The following is a 19,214-nucleotide window of genomic DNA, read 5'->3' on the forward strand; positions in this document are numbered from 1 at the left end:
AACAGTGGGTAGGCATGCACATTCGCTGCTGTTCCCAATTCACCTGTTGAGGCAAGAGTCTCGGTATGGCTTACAGGTGGTCCAGCCATGTAGATCTACGTTGTTCTGCTATCTCCTAACCCATGGGCAATAATCTTGAGCGAGTTGCCATCCATAATTACTCCTTGTCAAGTTAAAGAGTGGGCTATAAATATCCAAATATAATTAGTGAAATAAAAGTCCACCCACAGCTAAAGAAGTTTAAAAAATGGTAAGGTACTTTGCAAATTTATTAGTGATTGATAACCATACATTGCTAGTGTTTTACATCAGATTATCACAGTGTCTGCCAACTAGCAGAAAAGACCAGTGACTGCTAGGAAGACCTCAGTAACAAATCTACTGGGAGTAATGTAGCAGAGACATTTTTATGATTGGGGTAAAATATAATGTGAACTTTTGATATTAGACTTTCAATTCAGCATAAAAGACATCAGCTTGACATTTTGAAATCATGGGTTCTTTTATTATTTTGGTTATAAATCAAAAGTCTGTGTGACTGCAGGGTGATGCTTTGGGGGTGTCTAATCTTCATAAAACATTAAATCGCCCCTCATTGTGGGCACAAGGTCTTATTTTGGGGGATTTTACCCCAGACTGCAGTGTAGCTTTCAGTTCTTTTCAGAGTCTACAGTTCCTGTTAGTTTTTGATAAGAAAACCTCAGCCCCTAAATATTTTCCTTCTGAGGAAACAGATAGAGATTTTCCAGTGAAACGAGTCACTCAGCCAGCACCTTGTCAAGGTTTACTTTATTTAGAGGTTTCTTTGAGAAATTTGTGTTTTTTCTATATCAAGGTTTCTTTTGGGAGATTCAATCTAATTTTGTTTTTTGTTTTTTGAACAATTATTAGTTTAGTTTTAGGATTATTCACTTTATCAATATCTCGTTTCAGGGATTCATCACAGTTTAGTTTTGTTTTTGCGCTGATTACATATTCCCGTGATTGTCTTTTTTGCCATTTAGTATTTTCTTGCCAGCTGATACAGTGTTACATCTTGTCTCAAAAGAAGAGTGACCTGACAGTGTTATGTGTTATGTATTTGAAGACTGAGATCAGAGATCCTTGCACACAAGAGCTGCCTGTGAACACTCTTATTTTGAGCCTAGATATTCTGTGCTGGCCCAAACATAATGTTCACCAACACCAGCTATTGGAGTGTAAGGGAAGAGGTGGCCTTCTCCCACCAACACCACATGCCAAGAGGTCTATTTAAAAACATAAAAATGTAAGAGTAGCCTTGTTGAATCAGACCAAAGGCCTATCTAGTCCAGCAGTCTGTTCCCACAGTGGTTACGATAAGCTCACAAGCAGGACATAGGTGCAATAGGACCCGCCTGCTCACGATCGCCATCATCTGGTGTTCAAAGGCATACCTGTTTCAAGGCTGTAACTTTTCATGTGTTTATTGAGGGCATCAACTAGATCATTCGCATATCAATTGGTGCAGACCAGTTTTAATCAGTGCAAATATACAAAGTTAAAGCTGCAGCGGTTTTTTATTATTATTTTTGCTCCTTTGATTCCAATGCACTCCTGAAATGGTATCAGAAAATGTGCTCATGGCAATAGTTCCTGTACCGAGCAAAGGATTGGATTAGATGCCCCTTCAAATCTATGATGCCACCATTCTTCTTTAAATTAAGTCTGTTCACAATTGGCGTTTACCTGCACTACTTTAATTGTGAGGATTTGTTAGTCTACCTGTGAAGCATTCTAAGTTATGTATTTATTTTAAGAGAGAGGCATCTTTTATGTCTATTTTAATCTGGAGTATTTTTTTTAATTTCCAGAAAGCTAATGAACAGTGTTCGTTTCATTAAAACTGACACGGCAATAAAATGCAACACCATAGATCTGTCTGTTTTGTCACTACTCATAATCTCATCTGTAATTTAAGGCCATCTAAATGTAACCTCCTCGAAGGATGTGTCATGGAAAACGTCTGCCAGGAGTCAGGGCGATATGAAATAAATCTGTCGAAACCCCTGGGTCAGGAACTTTCCACTACGTTATGGATGATAAATTCTAATTAATTCCATGGCCCTCTTGAAGCCTCTGCTGTGTGTGAATAATACGTGGTAAGGTGTTGATAAAAGGATGACTTCAGGCTTGATCTTTGACCTGTTGTTGTAGTCCCTCTGTCAGCATTCCGCTACCTTTTGCACCAAATACTTCATTTCTCAACTTGCTGGTATGGTAAGAGGAAGAAACTTTTTTACTTTGCAGTTATGCAAGAGGGCCATTTCAAGATTTTGGAAGGAAGAAAAGTTTCTCAGCAAGTCTGAAGGGTTTGGCCTTGCATGTAGTCCATATTAAGTTGCAATCAGTCAAAACGATCTGTGCCTTTTAAGGCAATTTGCTACAGTGGTGCCTCGCTTAACGAATGCCCTGCTTAACGAAATTTCCGCTTAACGAAAGGTTTTTTCTAGCGGAGGTTGCCTCGCTAGACGAATTCGTTTTATGAAAAATTCATCTAGCGAATCACGGTTTCCCATAGGAATGCACTGAAATTCAATTAATGCGTTCCTATGGGCAAAAAAAAATTCAAAAAAATTTCAATTCATTCCTATGGGATTCGCTAGACGAATTTTTCGTTATAAGAAAAGACCCGTTAAATTCGTCTAGCGAGGCACCACTGTATTTATACCGCAGAAGAACCATTGCAATGATTCAATTAAGGGGAAAGCCCTCCTGGTTTAGCCTGTTGTGTGAAGGACTTTCCATGTTCCTTCAAGCTCTAAAATGTCTGAATATTGCAGCTGAGGTGCCAGACACAGGAGTAGGAGCTCTTTTTTTGTTCCATGGGATCAACCTTATGGGCCAAATTTGACAGTGCCCACTTGTCAAAATCCCCTCAGCAGTTTCCTTTGAAGCAATCTCTCCTCTCCTTTAAAGCAGTGGGGCCTCTTTCAAGTAGCTTTCATACCTCCTAAGTGCCCCGATTTTCCAGGATCAATCCCAGAATCCTGGCTTCTCATTTGATCCCAGAATGTCCCTATTTCCCCTGCCAGTGCTGTAACCACTGAGCTCGGAGAAGAGGATGAGTCGACGCTTGTCTCAAGTGACAGCAGTGGCCGTGAGGGAGCATCTTGTTGCCTCTGAATGGCCACTTCTGCCAGCTGCCTCCCTTGGGCAGCTCTTAGCCGCTGCTGAAGAGCAGGTGAGGAAGAGGAGAGGTTGCGGCCAGCGAGGCCCAGCTCCGTGTGAGGAGGCAGAGAGACCCTGGCCAGGAAGAAAGGGGGAGCAGAGCAGAGTGCAAGGAGTCTTGATTTTAATAATAATAATAATAATAATAATAATAATAATAATAATAATAATAATAAACAACTTTGGGCATCCATGTCTACAGGGCAGTCTCGAGCAGGTCGGGCACCCTGGCGCTAAGGCGCGGAGATCGCTCCGGCGCCCCCGCCTGCCGGCCCGGCACCCTGGCACCCCGCGCCAACGGGACTATACCTAGAGTCGGCCCTGCATGTCTAATCTTGCTCCTTTCTAAAATATATTTATTGGTGTGTGGTGTTCTTTTTGTAAATCTATCAAAGAATAAAATAAAATGGTATTAAGGGCTTTCCTCAGGACGGTGGAGGGTGCATGTGTCGTGTCCCATTGGTGTAGCTGTGGTGACAATTGCCCTTCTTGTGATAGGAAATGCTCTGCAGGGGTGAGACCAAAAAATGGGGGGCTGAGGAGGGTTAGTTGTGGGGAGTGGGAAATGTCCCTGTTTTCATCTGAGGAAAGTTGGGTGGTATGGGCTTTGCAGGCAAGTGCTTCAAAAATAAATAAATGACAATATTTTTTCATGTGGATGTATTTGCACCCTGCCCATTAGATCTCTAATGCAGAAATCCATTTTGACATTCTTTGAATTCTAAAATAATTGGTAATAATCACATACTGACCGTGATGGATGGTGGCCGTATCTCAGGACAGCATTCCAAATCAAACAGGCTCTCGTTTTCTAATTAGAGAACGTGGGTTTCTTTATCCACGGAATTTATTAATTCAGCTCAGTGAAGCAACTAACAATCTTGCTGGGCTTATTTGTTATTTGGGAATAATGATTGGCGTCATTTTTTTCCTCACTTGGGTGAATTATAGGAGTAGAACTCTATGAAAGTTGCATGATTAGGGCGGTTTTAAGGAATACTAAGAGTAGGCATATGAAATGTTCAGAACACTCTAAACATTGAAAGCAATTTATAAATGTTGCATTATATTTTTGAATCATATTGAGCTGAAAACAGATTTCACAGAATCTTTACTAATGTTCATATACCAATTGTTTTCAATATTCAGATGGATATTTGAGGCAGGTGCTGGTGACCAGAGAGGTATTCTCCATTTATAGTATGCTCTCAATAAAGAGGGTTTAAAACCGTTTTTATTTGTCCAAACTTGTAGTGAACAGCAAGTTCATTCATAGCTGCTGGGAACATCTGAACACAGAGAGCTACACCTATCGGTACTAAGTTACAAAAAAAGTAGATTCGGACTAAAAGTAGATTTGGACTAAACATATTGAAAAACTTTCTGACAGTAAAAGCTGTTTGACGGTGTCCCTCGGGAGGTTGTGGACTCTCCTTCCTTGGAGGTTTTGAAGCAGAGGTTGGGTGGCCATCTCTCATGGATGTTTTACTTGAGAAGGGGTTGGATTGGATGGCCTCTAGGGTCCCTTCCAACTGTATCTGGCAATACAGATTTGATCCCCCACCACAAAAGGCAGATTGAAACATTTACAGAATAGATTATCCAATGATTAAATTGCAAATTTTAATATAAGGGTTTATAATACTGAAAAACAACTACATATTTTTATGCTAATGTTCTACAATTTAGAAAATGGACAGCACTCTACCAAAACAAAAAAACACTGACTTTTGTTTCTTAATTTGATTGTTTTCAGTTGGACTACGTCCCAGATGTGTTTTTCCACCCTTAATTTTTTAAAAAAAGGTAAAGGACAGTTAAGTCCAGTCACGAACAACTCTGGGGTTGCGGCGCTCATCTCGCTCTATAGGCCGAGGGAGCTGGCATTTCTCCGCAGACAGCTTCCGGGTCATGTGGCCAGCATGACTAAGCTGCTTCTGGCGAAACCAGAGCAGCACATGGAAATGCCGTTTACCTTCCCTCCAGAGCAGTACCTATTTATCTACTTGCACTTTTACATGCTTTCGAACTGCTAGGTTGGTAGGAGCTGGGACCAAACAATGGGAGCTCACCCCATCGCGGGGATTCAAACCGCCAACCTTCCGATCAGCAAGCCCAAGGCTCAGTGGTTTAGACCACAGCTGTTTGGCAAACCTGTTTTGAATTACTGTTGTGTTTGGCTTATTATACACATGCATTCACATACAAATAGTCACACCAGCTAACACAAACGTCATAAGATGAAAGCTGTTTCCCAGTTCTTGAATACAATGGTTATATCAAATTTTCCTGTGGCTTACTGTATACGATTTAACACTTTTTGTTATTGTTGTCAATTAATATTTTCAAGCTTCTGCAATACCATTCATGAGCACCCAAGTAAAACAGATTAAATGCTTTCTTGGGATGCTTTTGAACAATGCTGACATTAAAAAGCAATTTCCAGAGCTAAGATAACACCATGAATACATTTAACTGTTGTTGTGATGAGATGATACCAGGTACTTTTAATAAAATAGTTTTTTTAAAAATAAAAAGACATCCCAAGACAGAAGAAAATGGATATTTTGGGCTTATTCAAGATGCAACAGGCTAAGCATTCAATTATTTTGCTCATAATATGAAGGTTTCAGGATACAGGGTTTTTTAAAATGTTTCAAAATGAATACAAAGAGATTTCTTATTTCATAAATTTTAAGTTTCAAAAACATTACAGTCATACCTCATGTTGTGTTAGGTCAGTGTTTCTCAACCTTGGTTCCCCAGCTGTTCCTGGACTACAATTCCCATCATCCCTAGCTAGCAAGATGAGTAGTCAAGAGTGATGGGAGATGTAGGTCCAACAACAGCTGGGGACTCAAGGTTGAGAAACACTGTGTTAGGTTCATATTGCGTCTTTTCGGCTTGCGAACGCGGCAAACCTGGAAGTGTATACTTCCGAGTTTTGCTGCGCGTGCATGCGCAGAAGTGTTCTGCATGCTTCGCACATGCACAGAAATGCTCTATTCCGCCGTGAGCGTGTGCAGAAGCTGTAGTTGCACATGCTGTAGTTACTGGCTTTTTGAACCAAAGGAGGTGGCTTCTTTGAGAATTAGTACTGTTCAGTTTCCAAGGATCTGCTTAGGGCAGTTGAGTTCTTTCCCCCAAGTAAACTTTTGATGTGGGCAGAGGAGGAAGAACTAAGAGGCACTGACTCTACTTTGTTGTTTGGGTGAGTTATACTGATGGTTAAATCCTATACATCATTTGTGATTGGCTATGATGGTCTTTTTTCCCATGAACAACCACACCCTTGGCCAACCCCAGTCTCTCTCACCATCAAAAGAACACAAGCGAATAAAGGAGTACCAACACAAACAAAGCTGACATTAAGCCCTACATATATTAAGCAAAACAGAAACATTGTCACCTATTCTCACCCCCATCCACCCTTCCATCCCCTATCTACCTCGTTTTCCCTCTTTCTTCTTAGTGTCTTAACAAATGAAACTGATTTGCAAAAAAGATACACACTGCACACACCTTTGTAATTCAAGAAACCTTTAATATTTTTTTTAAAAAAAATCCTATACATCAGAGGTTTTCAACCTTTTGAGTCCATGGCTCCCTTGACCAACTACATTCTTTCTGTGGGCATTCACAAGATAAAAAATTACTTACAAATGTCACAGTTATCCTTTGAAATTTGTGCTTATCTGAAATTTGCAATCCAGTTCTCTAGCCAAGTAATGTGCACAAAATTTGGGGTTAAGTGGCTAAAAGTGAATATATTAGAGACGCCTACAAGAACCCATCATATTAAGGGGAATTATTTCTGTAAAAGTACCATATGTTGCAACCCAAAATCATCTTCCTGAACCAAATCTTTTAGCTCATCATGTTGTTATGTGATCACATACAACAATTTTATAGTGTCTTTCTTTATTAAGACTTTGACTAATTTTCCTTTTCATTAAATGACTCCCAATAATATCCAATATTAATCACAATTGCCATGCCTAGCCAATTCTCTTTTCAAGCATACAACGGCCACCATAGAGTCTAGCAGTCTACCCTTTTCAGTTTTCTGGACTGTACATTCACTCTGTACAGTACCTAAAAGCAGCTAGCTCTGTACAATAAAAAGGTAGGCAGGCACAGGCCTTTTCAGTTTAGCTAGGCCATAGGCTCAAAATAAATGGAATCATCAAAATAGAAATAGAAATACTTTATTGTTTTATGAAATTACTATTTTCACCAACAATTACATCGCAACTGAAAAGAGGTCTGGGGTCTTAAAGCACCCCAGATTTCATAAGGCTGTAGAAGAAAGAGGCAACCTTTTACAAACTAGAAAATTCAGACTTGAAACTCATTGGAAATATGTGAATTGTTGCCCAGTTTTCATGCACAAAAATTTCATATCAAAAATAGCTTCTCTTGCCCTCACGGCTTCTGCTTATCCAATTCACAGGAGGCACAATGATTCCAAAGGAACATTCTTTTTCTACTTGGTTCGGTATTCTTTTGCAGATGTGGTCTAAGATGTCATAATTCAAAGCAGTGGCACAGAAAGAGAAAGGGACTGTAAATTATGGAGCATGATGTTGATTTGAATGCTTTTATTGAGCAAACAAATGGAAAGGATGAAATGGAAGAGGGCAAAGTGTGCAGAAGAAAAAGAAGAAGCGCCAAATTATGTCACGTGCCTGCGCAGACGCGCCACTTAAGGATGATGCCTTTTCAGGTTGCGAACGGGCCTCCGGAACGGATCCCATTCGCAACCAGAAGTACCACTGTATTCCCTTGAACTCTGTATACTTGAGGTGATAACAGCAGCCATTAACATTTATTGTTGCTTTTCTAATCCTGTTTCCTACTATCATTGGGGGGGGGGCTGGTAATCCTATCAATTTAAAGGATTATTCACCTGCCCAAACAATGTTGCTTAAATATATTGGCCTGAGGGGGGGAAAGGCCAGACCAGAGGGGGGGTGTAAGTTGGATGTAAGGAAAAATAGAGACAAGAGCACATTACTACAATGAATTAAAGTAAACTACAGATATGAAATAATATACAAACTAGTAACACAATGTGACTTTAGTCAATGTCACCTGCCCCCCACTGCATTCAGGGCCAACAACACAACTGAGGATCAAGTGACAAGCAAACTTTTTAAAATATTAAATAAAACAAAAACCTAACTTACTGCCCCACCCTTGCCATCACTTTCTTTTGGTTTCTCATCATTATTCAAAGAACATTAGCCATTGTCAAATGATTTAGAGGAGCCGTCATGGTTTCTGGTTTGATCCTGGAATGTCCCACTTTTCCTTAGGATGTCCCTGTTTTCATTGGAAAAATGTTGAAGGGTATGGAGTTATCTGACCCCCAAGCTGTCTGAAGGCAATCCTGTATAGAGATTTTTTTAAAAAAGTTTAATGTTTTATATGTTTTTATATATGTTGAAAGCTGCCCAGAGTGGCTGCGGTAACCCAGTAAGATGTGTGGTGTATAAATAGTAAAATTATCATTATAGAATAGGGCAGGCATGTCCAACAGGTAGATCATGATCTACCAGTAGATCACTGGATGTCTGCAGTAGATCACTGCTAGATCATTGGCTCCCCCCAAAGAAGCTGACCAACTGTGGCTCCCCTAAGAAAAGCTCAACATTTTACCTCCTCCCTGAAAAAACTCAACAACTTTGACCTGAACTCCAAAAGGGGGGAGGGGTAGATCACTGCCAATTTTTTAACTCTGTGAGTAGATTGCAGTCTCTTGGGAGTTGGCCACCCCTGGAATAGGGCATGAGTAGGCAAACTAAGGCCCAGGGGCTGGATCCGGCCCAGTTGCCTTCTAAATCCGGACTGCGGACGGTCCAGGAATCAGCGTGTTTTACATGAGTAGAATGTGCCCTTTTATTTAAAATGCATCTCTGGGTTATTTGTGGGGCCTGTCTAGTGTTTTTACATGAGTAGAATGTGTCCATTTATTTAAAATGCATCTCTGGGTTATTTGTGGGGCATAGGAATTCATTCATTCCCCCCCCCAAAAAAATATACCGCAGTCCTGCCCCCCACAAGGTCTGTGTGACTGTGGACTGGCCCCCTACTGAAATAATTTGCTGACCCCTGGAATAGGGTGTCCCTATTTTCATCAGAGAAATGTTGGAGGGTGTGCGGAACTGAGTTCTGGCGAGTTCTGGCTGAAAACAAGCCCTGCATGCCACAATTAGGATTTGAAAAAAAGCTTCCCGTTAACTGCACTGGAAAGTTTTTTTCAGAAGCAGTAAGAGGGGCCAGGACCCTGACAGCAGCAAGGAAGATCAATTTACATATATGTGCATTCACAAGCACCTTGTAGGCATATGTCATAGTGGTTGGAAACCCATGGCAAACTCTGGCAGCCTGCCTTGCCCCATAAATTTACAGTAACAGTTCCCACTTCCTTCTCATTCTTCATGGTAGTCATCTCTCATGTTTCAGTCATGGTCACTTTATCTTTATAGCAACTGAACTGATCAATTAAGACTTAGTTTGCACATGAAAAAACTCCAACAAGAATTGGATGGTGCAATGATGCAGGGGGAAAAAACCAGAGTAGGCTCATATCAAGGAAAGGCAAAAGTACCAGCTGGTTATCACCGTTCCTGTGTGAATGACATGTGCTAAAGTTTGATGTGAACTCAGCAGTAGAGCTTAAAACATCATGGGGGACAACAAAGTGGATTTTTTTGTTTTATGTTGAATCACAATGCAATTAAAGCAATTACAGAGGTGTATGTCAATATTTTGTCACTTAATCTTTTTTTAAAAAAACACCCAGACATCTGGCTCTCTGCAGAGATGGGTTAATAACAGTATTTGCATTTTCTTATTTATTATGCTGCGATGATCCACTTATAAAAAGAGATAATTTGTACAAAAGCCTCTGGGGCATGGAATGAATGCAAAGAGGTGGATATTTTGTTGTCCTCCATGTTTCTCGACTGGGAATGTTTGCTTGCTTGCTCCCTGTGCTTCCTCCCTCAATACGCAAATGTTTGATGTGCAGCATGCAAGTTTATTTTAAAGAGATTTTAACAGCCCTGATCATGTATCTTCTAGGTTTCCTCTACACCCAGAGCAGTACCAAACACAGCATTAAAGAGCGACTTATGAAGCTCTTGCCTTGTTCAACTGCCAAAACAACATCTCCTGATATTCAAAGCAAGTTTTTTTCCCTTTTCCCATTTCGTGGTTACATTTGCATGCATCACCAGGTTTATTTCAAAAACGATTTTTACTAACTTTATTTAAATCAACAACAACCTCTTGATTGAACCTTCTGCTGGATACCTGTTTTACAACCTTGGAGTGTTTGAGAAGGTACCATTTCAAAGACTGAATTAACTTGACGGATTCTGCAGTAAGGGGCCTCCATGACTTCCGCGAAGCTGGCAGGTGGTTGGAGAAGTAGGTTATGAATTGTGTTTTGGGGGAGGCTTGAAAACTTACCAGGTTTCCTCTGATTAGGAGAACCATAATAGTGGCTAAAGTCATCTTGACCACAGTGCTACCAAACTTCCCTACAAAATGCAGCTGTAAATAAAAAGTGTTCAAGTGTTCAAGAAAAAAGTGTTCAAGTGTTCAAGATGGTAGTAAAGACTTATTCAGGAGCCACCATACATTTTTAATGCCTCTTTTCAGGGCCCATGAGGCAGTTGCCCCAGGTGGCAGGCTGGGGAGAGCTTGAGGGGGGTGACAGATGTGTGCCTCGAGTAACCACTTGCCACCTCCTGCACTTGTGACCTGGTGAGGAGTGTCTCCTCTTCCTCTGCCACCTACTCCGCTCTGGCCTCCTTCAGCACACCAGGGTTTCCCCGGGCCACCTATGGTCACCTCTGGAGCAGAATAGCAGCAAGTGGGGGCACCATTTTGTGTTTTGCCTCAGGCAGCAAAGCATCATGGACCCGCCCTGTTTCTTGTGCATTGTCACCAGCTGTGTCTCAGAAAGTAATGGCATGGGCAAGAGGGCTGCATCAGTGGACCTTTAATGGGCAGATTCATATCAGAGGAGAAAGTCCCACAAGTACCTTGGTCCCGAGCCATAAAAGGCTTAGTACCAGCACCATAAATTGTGTTTGGAAATGAAGGAGCAGCCTGTGCCGTAACGAGGTCACATGATCCCAGCACTTGGCCTCAGTGGCGGAAGAACCCTCTCCGGCACCCGGGGCGGGGCGCTGAGGGGCGGGGTGACCCGCCCGGTGACGCACTCGTGACGTCCGTACGGACTGCGCAGGTGCGGCATCCCATACAAAGTGCACGTGCGGCATCCCATACGGAGTGTGCACGCACAGCATCCCGCCTCTCGCATGGCGACCATATGGGCTGCCACGCATGCACACTCCGTACGGGATGCCGCACATGCACACTCCGTATGGGCTGCCGCTCATACGGCGTCCGTACGGGCTGTCGTTTCCATGTGCCGTCCATACGGGTGTCCATATGAGCGGCATCCCATACGGAGTGCACATATGTGGCATCCCATACGGACTGTGCATGTGCAGCATCCCTTATGGACTGCGCACGCATGGCAGCCCCGTGTGAGCGGCGCCCATACTGACTGCGCATGCCCTTGGCCGCTCTACAGCTGGGAGGAGGCAGGGGCCGTCTTGTCACCCCCCAAGGGGCAGCCAGGGCGGTCCACCCCCTCCGCACCCCACTTCGTACACCCCTGGTTGGCCTCAGTCAGAATTCTAGTAGTGGGATTCTGCACCAGCTGAAATCTCAGGGGTGGGCTTTCAAGGGCAGCCCCACACAGGGCACACCACCTGACCTGGGAGAAAGCTTACTAAAACAGGCTGTTTGATTGAAGTAATAGAGTAAATATGGCTCTTCACTCCAGGGTCCAGTTGTCTTTGGTTTGTTCTAGGGATGTGGAGTAAATTCTTCACCATCACAATTTTGATTAGAACAAGTACAACCTGTGAGAAAATAGTTGTGACATGGGATGTTTCCTATTCAGGAATTCTTCCAAGACACTCTGCTTTCCTCTACTTCTGATTTTCATGTTTCCCCCTCTCAACAGCCAGGGGTCTGTGGATTCTGAGCATGCACAGTCCTCATCAGGCTGCCCCCCTTTAAATGTTTGCCTTAAATTGTTTTCTGTGGGGGGTGTGTGTGGGTGTTATTTTGCAAATGGTAGCGTTTTCCCAAGCGTTTTCCCATCTTCCTTCATGTGCATTGATGGTGCTGTTTTGGCTACATTTAGAGAATGAGTTCACCATTAGGATATACTGTTGTCTTGAGATAGCCCAGGGCAAAGATGGTGGCTCTCCATTCATAACTCTCCAAAGGAGCAACATATGTGTAGAACAAACAGTTCCTGTTTGATCACAACAGATACAAACACAGTCAGAATAGTGTTTGTAGCAGTAGATAATGGGCAGGTGTGCACCAAACATTTAAAGCACATCCAGAGCACATATAAAACAAATGGTTTTCCCAACGAATCCTGGGGACTGTGGTCTTCTCCTCACAGAGCTACAGTTCTTGGCACCCTTAACAAACTACAATGCTCAGGATTCGCTGGGGGAAGTGATAGGGCTTAAATATGTGTTGGATGTGTTTTAAATGCATGCTTTTAGTCTTCTCCCATTTTCTCAGGGGGTTAGTTCTTAAACTGTTTTGGGAGAAAGATCCTAGTCTACAATGTTCATATTTTATGATGCTATTGGAAGAATATATATTATAAACAGGCTGATCCTGCTTCTCCAAACTTTAGGAACGGGACCTTGAAAGAATGACAGCGATTTAGATTTTGCATGGCAGCATTTAGAACTCTCTTCTTCTGAGGAAAAGAATTTGCAGTGACCCATTTGCCATTTTGTTGGGTGCAAATTGGAAACCCACTTAATCAGTTTTTTCCGGAACAAATTTTTAAGTTACGAATTAGTGGAGCATAAACTTGTCTGTTTAAAAAATGGATTACCTGTCACATGGAGCTTGCATGGCAGGTTCTAGCAAATTTTCACAGGCTGTTTATCATGACTTGAAAATTGGAGTTTGTGAGCCTCTTGAATACTGAGCAGCGGTGCTTCCTCCTTCCTTTGTAATCAGAAAGGGGAGATTTAATTTCCAAATGCAAATGAGAAATATTTGAATTGTGCATATTATACAAAGCCTTTAATTTTTAATTTAGAACATCTTAATATTCACTGTGCTGTGCATAATAATTATTTAAATTTAAAGATGCATATTAATGTATTTACTGAAATTTGCAGTCCACAAATGACTTGCACTGCAGTCCTAACACCTTAGATTCTCTGCATGAATTACATCTAATATCCAGGTGGCAGCTTCGCATGTGATCTTTTCTTACTTAAAAGTTGTGGGGCGGAATCTGAATTGATATGACAGTACATGTGGAAAGGAGGTTTAATCCTCATTCCCTAGCAATGCCCCACTGAAACATTTAAAAAAAAATAGGGTCTTTTTTAAAAAAAATCACAGAGAGAAAAATAAGTTTCTCTTTTTTGGGGGGGGGGGTCTCAACTCACCTTCCTCACATTGCTGGACCAAACTAGATCATGTCCTCTGCACTTTGTTTTGAGCAAGACCCATACTTAGCTGTAGGCTACACATTAAATGTAATGTGTAGTTTGACCTCAGAGATTAAGAGCCAGTGTATACATCATTTAGTGAACCTGCTCTTGGTGTGTACCACATTGTGCTATATATGAGGGGTGGCAGGTATTTAAGTGCTGTCCTATGAAACCACCTCCTGGTACTCAGGAAGCTAGCACATGGGGAAGATGGCTAAGCTAGAACCTTCTATCTGACATGCCAACTCTCTCAATGTGGGGATTTTTAAACAGGAGGCAACATTCAGACATGTGATTCCCCCAATTGCAATCTGAAATGGTACAGCCCGGGAGCATTTTTTTACTATGTTATTGGGCGTTATATGCAAATTAGCTCTCAGTCACTGAACTCAACACTTGATTGTCGTCCCTTCAACCTTGGAAAAGAGCTCCATTGACCTTGTGTGGCGGGACTTCCTTAGAATCATAGACTTGGGAGAGACCACAAGGGCCATCCAGTCCAACCCCCTGCCAATCAGGAAACACCATCTAAAGCATTCCTGACAGATGGCTGTCAAGCCTCCACTTAAGGACCTCCAAAGAAGGAGACTCCGCCACACTCCTTGGCAGCAAATTCCACTGTTGAACAGCTCTTACTGTCAGGAAGTTCTTCCTAATGTTTAGGTGGAATCTTCTTTCTTGTAGCTTGAATCCATTGCTCCGTGTCCGCTTCTCTGGAGCAGCAGAAAACAACCTTTCACCCTCTTCTATATGACATCCTTTTATATAATTGAACATGGCTATCATATCACCCCTTAACCTTCTCTTCTCCAGGCTAAACATACCCAGCTCCCTAAGCCGTTCCTCATAAGGCATCGTTTCCAGGCCTTTGACTATTTTGGTTGCCCTCCTCTGGACACGTTCCAGCTTGTCAGTATCCTTCTTGAACTGTGGTGCCCAGAACTGGACACAGTACTCCAGGTGAGGTCTGACCAGAGCAGAGTGGTACTATTACTTCTCTTGATCTAGACGCTATACTCCTATTGATGCAGCCCAGAATTGAATTGGCTTTTCTAGCTGCTGCATCACACTGCTGACGCATGTCAAGTTTGTGGTCTACCAAGACTCCTAGATCCTTTTCACATGTACTGCTCTCAAGTCAGGTGTCTCCCATCCTGTATTTGTGCCTTTCATTTATTTATTTTGCCCAAGTGTAGTACTTTACATTTCTCCCTGTTAAAATTCATCTTGTTTGCTTTGGCCCAGTTGTCTAATCTGTTAAAGTCATTTTGAAGTGTGATCCTGTCCTCTGGGGTATTATTTGATTAGGACTGATGAAGCTTAATTGCACAGTGGAAACGAAGGAGCTCCATAAATGTTCATGAGACCAGTGGGCTAGACCTAGAGGAAGCCACTTGCAGAACACAGCCTCATTTGTCAATGCTTAAGTAGGGGGGAGAAACAGAAGTTCCAGGCTTCTGTAGTCACTGCAGATTGGGGTCAATTAAACTTTCAGAGAAAAGTGGAAACGAGTATAAAAGGTGGGTAATTGTACAGACAGATAAGTGCCCTTTTGAGAGATGTTGCTGTCGGCTGCTGCCACAACTTCAGAGTAGCGTTTTAAATTTCATGATCATCCTACCTGCTTTGTCTTTCTCATCCTTGGAGGTTTAAGCTTTCCAATGAGACTTTTCTCATTTCAAAATGGCTCTGTAAATTATCTTGCTCTCCATTCAACTCTGAGGTTTATAACTGTGATCGATTCACACCTGCAGTGATGTGAGGTGACATGAATGTTTGGTTTGTGGTGGCACATCACTTGACGATGCAGTCATCAAGTGTTAAACTTGTTGAACAAGTCCTAGGATTTTAGCTAATTTATAGCCAAATCCCATTTGGGTTTACTCACAAATATATCCCAGTTACAGGTAGGTAGCTGTGTTGGTCTGACATAGAATCATAGAGTTGGAAGAGACCACAAGGGCCATCCAGTCCAACCAAGCAGGAAACACCATCAAAGCATTCTTGACATAAGCATTCTTGACATTCTTGACATAGTCGAACAAAAAATAAAAAAAATTCCTTCCAGTAGCACCTTAGAGACCAACTAAGTTTGTCATTTGTATGAGCTTTCGTGTGCATGCACACTTCTTCAGATACCAAGTGTGCATGCACACGAAAGCTCATACCTATGACAAACTTGTTGTTGTTGTTTAGTCGTTTAGTCGTGTCCGACTCTTCGTGACCCCATGGACCATAGCACGCCAGGCACTCCTGTCTTGCACTGCCTCCCGCAGTTTGGTCAAACTCATGTTCATAGCTTCGAGAACACTGTCCAACCATCTTGTCCTCTGTTGTCCCCTTCTCCTAGTGCCCTCAATCTTTCCCAACATCAGGGTCTTTTCCAATGATTATTCTCTTCTCATGAGGTGGCCAAAGTATTGGAGCCTCAGCTTCACGATCTGTCCTTCCAGTGAGCACTCAGGGCTGATTTCCTGAAGAATGGATAGGTTTGATCTTCTTGCAGTACATGGGACTCTCAAGAGTCTCCTCCAGCACCATAATTCAAAAGCATCAATTCTTCGGCGATCAGCCTTCTTTATGGTCCAGCTCTCACTTCCATACATCACTACTGGGAAAACCATAGCTTTAACTATACGGACCTTTGTAGGCAAGGTGATGTCTCTGCTTTTTAAGATGCTGTCTAGGTTTGTCATTGCTTTTCTCCCAAGAAGCAGACGTCTTTTAATTTCGTGACTGCTGTCACCATCTGCAGTGATCAAGGAGCCCAAGAAAGTAAAATCTCTCACTGCCTCCATTTCTTCCCCTTCTATTTGCCAGGAGGTGATGGGACCAGTGGCCATGATCTTGGTTTTTTTGATGTTGAGCTTCAGACCATATTTTGCGCTCTCCTCTTTCACCCTCATTAAAAGGTGGTTTAATTCCTCCTCACTTTCTGCCATCAAGGTGTCATCTGCATATCAAACTTAGTTGGTCTCTAAGGTGCTACTGGAAGGAATTTTTTATTTATTTTTGGTTTCAAATATATCCCAGTGAGTCTAGTAAACATTAGACTCTAGGATTCCTTTCCTGGTAACCATACTTAGTAATACGAACTTATTTTTGAGTACACACATTGGATCCAATGGACTGTTTATCTTAACAAGGGTCCTTCCAGGTGTTTTTATTATTATTACACATTTATCCTTATTTGTGCTCCTGATGCTTTAACGGCAGTTATACACAGTCCCACTTACAATATTAATTGTACCTGCAAAAGTTTTATGGTGGTTTTACTGCTTCGTTTCCAACCAGCACATCCTGTAACTTCCTGCCCGCCCCAGCCCCACCCCCGCTGCCTGCTCTTACCGGCACAGCACAGTGCGGCGCGGGGACCAACTTCCGGGTTGATGAAGCCTGTGCGCATGTGCACGGGCGCTCCTCCGACCCGGAGGTGCGCCAGAAAGAGTGTGTGCGCTCCTCCGACCCGGAGGTGCGCCAGAAAGAGTGTGTGTGCACGCATGTGGGGCAGAGAAGCGCCCGTGCGCATGCGCACACACTATTTCCGGTGCACTCTGGGTCAGAGGAGCACTGAAAACTCCTCCGACCTAGAACGTGCACGCATGCGTGCACGCTCCGGCCCGTCCTCCAATGGACGGAGCGTCGGCCGGTCCATCCTCCGATTAAGGTTGCCGACCTCTGAGTAATGTGGTAGCATTTGCAGAACAACTAATAAAGCAGAATAAATCGACCCCTATTGCACTAGTACTGTCTCAAGAACCTGTTGCAGCATATATTTGCAATAAAACACAAATGTGACTAAATGAGTTAAAATCCAGGTGTTCTTTTTTTTGGGGGGGGGAGCAAAAAACTTTAAATCAGTGCATCTCAAACTTTTTGCAATGGCAGAACTCTTCACTTCAAACGAAACTTCAGTAGCATCCTTGAAGTAAAATCTTCTATTTTATTGTGTTTTTTGGAGGGGAAAGGTGGAGGGGGAAGTTAATTACTAAGAAAGAAAGAAAGAAAGAAAGAAAGAAAGAAAGAAAGAAAGAAAGAAAGAAAGAAAGAAGAGCTGCAACTTTTTAACCAGAGCTGCAACTTTTTAAAGCTGCAATTTTGAGATTTTGAAAAACATTGTCTTCTAATCTCTTCTGAGGGGGACAAGCCTACATTTGGGTATTATTTAGCTTCTCTCCCCCAACCCCCACATTTAAACCACAGAGCCTAGGGCTTGCTGATCAGAAGGTCGGTGGTCCGAATCCCCTCGACGGAGTGAGCTCCCGTTGCTCGGTCCCAGCTCCTGCCAACCTAGCAACCCCAGAGTCGGTCACCACTGGACCTAATGGTCAGGGGTCCCTTTACCTTTTAGTCCACACTCACACATACTTGAATTGGTATAGGAGGAGTCTTTACTGTTTATTCCCTTCTGTGTTTGTCTCTGCATTCTCATTAGTTGATTATGTTGTGCCTATTAAGTATTGACAGGGCATGTGCACAGATAGCTATGTATACACCTTGGTGTTTTGCTTTTTAAAACAAAAAACAAAAAAAACCCTGCTCATGAATTGTCCAAAAGCACACGGTCAGAAGGGGGGGAACATTGGGTAAAGGCAAAGGGACCCCTGACCATTAGGTCCAGTCGTGACTGACTCTGGGGTTGCACTCATCTCACGTTATTAGCCGAGGGAGCCAGCGTACAGCTTCCAGGTCATGTGGTCAGCATGACAAAGCCGCTTCTGGCGAACCAGAGCAGCACATGGAAATGCCGTTAACTTACCACTGTAGGGGTACCTATTTATCTACTTGCACTTTGACGTGCTTTCAAACTGCTAGGTTGGCAGGAGCTGGGACCGAGCAATGGGAGCTCACCCCGTCGCATGGATTCAAACCGCCAACCTTCTTTCCAGTAGTAGAATGCAATTTTTGGTAGGAATCTCAGGTGAGATACCCACACAGTGGAAGTTGCTCCCAGTAACAGGCACCACACAGAAGCAGAGAAAGATTCAGATAGTTTACTGTTGCAGAAGATAAGGCTCCGCAGTTCTGGATGTTTATACAGCTTGCAGGCTTTTGCAGATACAGATATATACAGACACAAGTACAAAGTAGCTCCATTGGTCTAAATAAGTTGAGCAATTCAAGATGTGACACCAACTAACAGACAGATACTACTGCGCTGATATGCATTAATTACAGATATAGTTGGGGCACTGGGCCGTTACCATAGCAACCGGCTTTGCTAACCTTGCACCTGCAATTAGCTCATCCCATGGCATGATTTGGGCTCATGAAGGAAATCAACCCCTTCTCATGCCCAGTTACTCCAACAATTTTATAACTGTTCCAGATAAACAGTCACAAGGAGCTCTACTTACTGTTAAGTGAGTGGCACCTTTACCAAAAGCAAGCTCATAAAGATATTCTTGGTCAACTCTCAGACCCCCATCTGCCTCATTTTCCACATCCTTTATATTC

At 42.7% G+C, this 19,214-nt stretch overlaps 1 protein-coding gene across 1 annotated transcript in view; it reads left to right on the forward strand.

Moving 5' to 3' along the window:
• KCNIP4 (potassium voltage-gated channel interacting protein 4) overlaps positions 1-19,214 on the forward strand; it is a 243,163-nt gene that overhangs the window by 193,809 nt on the left and 30,140 nt on the right. The window lies entirely within an intron of this gene.

This window comes from Zootoca vivipara, chromosome 9, assembly GCF_963506605.1.
Source record: "Zootoca vivipara chromosome 9, rZooViv1.1, whole genome shotgun sequence".
Classification (NCBI taxonomy): Eukaryota; Metazoa; Chordata; class Lepidosauria; order Squamata; family Lacertidae; genus Zootoca; species Zootoca vivipara.